This window comes from Antrostomus carolinensis, unplaced genomic scaffold, assembly GCF_000700745.2.
Source record: "Antrostomus carolinensis isolate BGI_N321 unplaced genomic scaffold, ASM70074v2 scaffold376, whole genome shotgun sequence".
In the NCBI taxonomy this organism is placed as follows: Eukaryota; Metazoa; Chordata; class Aves; order Caprimulgiformes; family Caprimulgidae; genus Antrostomus; species Antrostomus carolinensis.
Genome location: NW_010322236.1, coordinates 29686 through 34753, shown reverse-complemented (window position 1 = coordinate 34753; position 5068 = coordinate 29686).

Below are 5068 nucleotides of genomic sequence, written 5' to 3'. Positions count from 1 at the left end.
TTTGAGGTTTTTTGTTGGGCAGTTGCTGAGTATTTCTCATTTGTCATGTTCGTGTCATCAGCCTGTTGTGTGTGGGGGTTAAAATAAAAGACAGCCTTTTATAAAGTGCTAAAGTGACTTCTCGCCTGTTCAAATTCCGTTTAGTTTCTCCTTTTTTAACTTTGCCTTTTTTTCCTAAACACATTATAACAGATTTGTTCTTTTTATTATGTTTTAAAAGGATTGAAGACAGTCTTAAACTGTGTAGTTAGTCTTTCCCTCTCCCTCAAGTTCCATGCTGTGATTTCTTAGCTTGTGTGACTAATATTTGCTTTAGTCATTCATAAAGCACTGGTTTTCAAAAGCCCTGATCAGCATTTTGGGAACCCATCCATGTTCTGAGACAGTTCTCCAAGCACTATATTTGGTGTATAAGTAAGGATCTAATTTGATACGAGAGCCAAGCTTTTATTGCTGCAATTTATCATCCTCAGCGGCTTGTAAGATCGCTCTCTGAAAAGCTCTGCTTCCTACTTTCTTAAATGTGTTTAAAGGGTGTGACTGTTACCAGCAGATAGAGTTTAGGATGCAGAGGGCATTAATAATACCCAGATACAAAGAGAATTTAGCTGAATATAAGAAAATCTCTGCAGCAAGAGGAATAGTTTGCTATGGAAAGTAGTGTGTAGCTTTTGTATGGGACACTTGTGTCCTTGTTTTACCAAATCAAAGAAGTACTACAGTAAAGAAATCATAGTTAGGCAAATAATGTCAATCACCTGCTTTATTTATTTGACAGACCACACCCCTCCCCTTTCCTCCTGCCCCACAAGCCAGATGATGCTGTATGAGACTGGCAATGTGCAAGGCTGCCCAGGCAAGCTGGAGCTCTCCAGACCACTTCATGATGTTTCCAGCTACGTGTGGAAAGATCTTGAAATCCTCCATGCCTCCTTAAATAGTTTAGTAAACATTTTCTCTTTATTAATGTTTCCACTATCTTTTTTTTTTAAACACAATTAGATGTGTTATTGAATGAAATGACCAAGACTTGTAGCTTTATATATTTCCTTCTATTTCTTTTATAATTTGCTTAGTGGCATTCATAATGGTACTTTGTAGTTTTGATTTCTGATCATCTGTGGATGCTCATATTCTGTGGTTGATTTGTTTCCCTCTCTTGTTGGTGTTCACTCTGACTGCCAGGCCAGGACTTTAGTGTTCAATTGCTTTCTTCTTATAACAGAAAAAAACCAAACCCGAACCCCCCCCAAATTTCTCTTCCCTTCTATTCTGCATGATGTTTGAGTTGTCTAATGCTGCTTTTCCTCTTTCCATGAGTCTGCATGACATGTGCTGTGTCATCCTCACTCCCACATGTGTTACCAAGCATTTTCCCTCTGTGTAACTGTTTTCCTTTAGAACATAACGTATTCTTGGAAACATCCGAGTGACAGGTTTGAAGAATTTCTCAAAAATACACAAATGTTGTTCTTCCTGCATTTGCTCTTGGGTCTGTGTCTTCATTATGCGTGTTACAAATTAGAGGGAGACCACCTGAGATGGTTTGGACTGCAGATTTCTCAGGGTTGAGTCTTTCTGCAGGTTTTGAAGGGTATGGAGCATGTAGGTATGCTTTTGTTCATACATGTTACCTAATTTTCTGTCGCAGGCGTTCAACTTTGTTGTTTCTGAGTTTGCTGACCACGGGGCAGAACTTGATTCTCCATGGTGTGAGTTCTTTTTCAGCCATCCTTGCTACAGGGGATGTACAACATACTTTTCAGCAACCTTTCAGCTTCTTTCAGTAGTCTACAGCTTGATGGAGTCCTCTTTCTTCAAAAGAAAATGGCTTTTTAGTGATAGGTTTTGTGTATGGGAAAGGGTGGGTTTTCCAAAAGAAGTGTAGTTACGTCTACCAAGTGAATTGTTAGATACATTCACGCAGTAAACTGAGGTTTGAACCTCTGTGTAAACTAAACTTTGAAGCATAACTGAGTGTAACAAGTTCTAACTTCTGTTTGAATTCATGCTGTGCCCTCCCTTTTAAGAGAGCTAATGCTAATTGACAGAAATAAGAGTTTCCTGAGAAAAGAAGGAGAACATTAGTAAGAAAACAGTGCTGTTTAGTTTGCGGAGAGCTTGATTAGTGGCTGGTCAAGATCCTGAGCTCCATCTCAGTGGTCCATAGGAAAAGACAAAGCAGTTAGAGGGGAAGGAATACTTTGTGTTTGCCTTCTTCAAAGCTGCTCGTAGCCTGCTCTTTTAAAGTAGTACATGAATATTAGGACATTAGAATCTACAGAAATAAACCTGGTTTTGATTATGCCCTACAATTCCATAATGTGTGTGTATGTACACAGTAAATGTTAGTGTTAAAATAGTTGAGGAACCTAGATCTGATTGAAAGAACACAGCCAAGACCAGTCCTCAGCTTTCTGAAAAGTCTGACTGTTGTTTGTAATAAGACTGAAATTCTGTGAGTGAAGACATCATTGTCTTTGCCTCCAGGTAGTCAGGGGATGCCTGGGAGCGTGCAGCAAAATATTCTGGATAATCTTGATTCTTCTCATGTAACAAGATTTCAAATGGATGTCAGAGGAGAACACGTGGAGATATTTGAGTCTCTACTAAAAGCCTCTTTCTTGCAAATTGGAGTGAAAACTTGTTTCAGGTGGTATTTGGTCATCTTAAAGCCTTTGAAGAAATCTATGGAGAAACTTGGGACATTCATAAAACATGGAGAGTGAGCCTTTTTGGAGGCTGCAGGTGTCTACTTCTTCCCCTTGTTCATCTCAGTTTTTCCTCTGATGGCTCCTCCTTTTTGTGTGGCTGGCCTGTCCCTCTCCTCGCGTTCCCCAGCAAGGCTGTTAGTCCTACAAAGGACAAGGCTGGAGAAGTTGAGTCACTTCCGCAACCCTTGGCTGCTCTGGGAATTAGTTTAATTGTGTTTTTGAGTGCTCAGCCAGAGCTCTGGTAGTATTCACTGAGAGCAACTGTGACCTTCTTTGTTTATTTTGAGGATTTTCCAGGAGATGAAAGTGTATTAAATGAAGATGTCGTAAATGAAACAAGGGAGTTTATTTTGTGTGTGAGCACAGCAAACCGATGATGATGTGCTGGTTAGGAGATGGCGTTCTGGGGACTTGCTCGCTCTTTGCGTTAGGAGATGTGATGATTTGGGAGAAGGGTTGCATCCCACAGGGTGAATGGCAGGAACACCATTGGGTGGGGTTGTAGCAGACATCAGTGTGGTAGCATAACACCTCCCCCTTGTTTACAGGCACATTCTGAGCTCTTCGATGGAAAAAACAGAGGCGGAGGGATGTGGAGAAGCGTAGGTGCCTGGCTGGGCTAGGAAACGGTCTTTGTGGGTTTGGCACGAGTGTGCTGCTGCAGGGCAAGCAGAGGGAAGAGTTAAGTGGCCAGTTTCCAAGGATGGGTCACCTGTCCCCTTGCCACAGCTCAGCCAGCAACAGTTTGTCTTCAGCTTGTGTTCTGGTGCACTAAGAGCATCTGAGTTCTGCTGGATGGATCCCGCATTTGCTTCGTTTCCCTGACTCTAAATTGTGTATGTATAGAAGAGAAAGATGTATTTTAAGAATGTGGACATGTATGTGTTATGACAGCTTTCAACACTGGGTGATGGTTGGGACAAGCAAAAGCAAAAGCATTCCTTAAGGCTACCTTAAATAACTTTTCTCCTTGCTGGATGTGAATCATCTGATAAACTTCTGCTCTTCTAACATGTAGAGTCTTGAGTATAATGCTACTGGTATTTTTTAAGAGCTGTTGGTGAGATGATGACTTCTTTTGTCTGCCTCCTCTCCATGCATAAGTTCTGTGTTGAACTTCTATCTGTGAAGAACACTATTTTTCGAACAAGGGGAAGCCAGATTTTTTTTCCCCTGTCTTGATGGATAGAGGATTAAAAATCTCATGAAAATACCTGCGAGTACTTTGGTAGAAGGAGGCACTCAGTTATAATGGTAACGGTCACTACATCCCTTGAGAAGCATGTTTGGATTGAAAAGCCTAGAGAAAATTCAACTTACTCGATGGTGTAGCAAAGAAAAAGGGTGGGATGAGGAAGGATGCATAAGTGTTTCACTGAAAAGAAAAAAGTGGGATTTGGGGTTTGTCTGGATTTGTATTTATTCATTTTTCAGACATCTGAACAAGATCTTTTAGGGGTAACCTGTATTGTATTGCCATTGTTGTCAACTCCATGTGCTGAAAGAGAAGGACATTGTTTTAAATTCCCCTGGTCTGTGCTACTTTTTTTTCAGGTGAGGAAACTTTTTGATTCTTGTTTGCTGGTGGCTTTTTTTTTAAAGTGTGGTGTTCAGTACTTTAAAAAATGGTGTTTGAAACGAAGCTTTTTCCTTCCTTTCTCTTCTGAAAGGACCCTCTGCCTTTTGTGGGAAGTCGTGGTTTATATCTGTTACCTTGAGATTTATTTACTTACTTTTAAATCTGAATTTCTTGTTAAGCAGCTTAACTGAGGGACCTGATGCTTTTGGGGGGGGAAAAAACCACCATGGAGATCTGTGGGGAAGCAGCTGCTGTCGTCAGCTTGGCCGTGCTCAGCAGGAGCGCTGCTGTGAGGAGGGGACCTGAGGAACTGAGGGGACCTTTCAGGACTGTTACTTTGACAGAATGGAGTACTTATCCTGGAGATGCTCCACACAGCTTTCCTAGTGACAGTGCTGTAGAAGGAGCATGCTGAAGTGTGGGAAGAAGTACCAAATCCTGGGGTTATAAAGCGTGGCACTGGTCTCGTGTAGCCTTGGCAACTGTCTGTGGCTTGGGCAGGCGATAGGTGAGTTCATCACACAAAGACATTCTTGTAAAGCACAAAGCCTCTTGGTTACCAAGTGCAGTGTTGGCTTTGGGAAGAATAATTTCTCAGGAGCCCTTACTTTCACCGTTTTTGACTTGGATATTCTCTAGGTGTAGTAAACAATTTAGGTTATTCTTATACACTGGGAAGCTTCAGCTGTGTGCCTTTGATCAAAGTATTTTCAGCTACTGTTTCCTACAATAGAGCGTATAAACAACACACAACATGTATTCTGTTTGTATAGGA